Raw genomic sequence first — 345 nt, 5'->3', positions numbered from 1 at the left:
CAGTGCTGGCAAACCTACATAGCACATCTGCTGCAGGGGGCATCAGGCACAGGAGCCAAGTCACCCCAGCATCCATCACTCGAGCAGCTGAGCATCAGAGGACAGCACGCATAGGGGCAGCGCTGGCACTTGGTGATAAATACATGGGTATTGGGTTGCAGTTTGGGCACTCAACCTCTAAAAGGCTGACTACCACTGAACTGTTGTAAGTCATAGTTGGTACTTTCACTGTTAGTGATATGGGGGAATGAAACTCCCAACCTGAAAGATACCTGGGCCAAAAGTTTGTGTTCTCTAAAACCAAAGAATGAATTTTATGAACAATGGAGGTTAACGGCAGAAAAA

The sequence above is a fragment of the Octodon degus genome, unplaced genomic scaffold (assembly GCF_000260255.1).
Source record: "Octodon degus isolate 3935 unplaced genomic scaffold, OctDeg1.0 scaffold00008, whole genome shotgun sequence".
NCBI lineage: Eukaryota > Metazoa > Chordata > Mammalia > Rodentia > Octodontidae > Octodon > Octodon degus.
Note: the sequence above shows the minus strand (reverse complement) of the source record.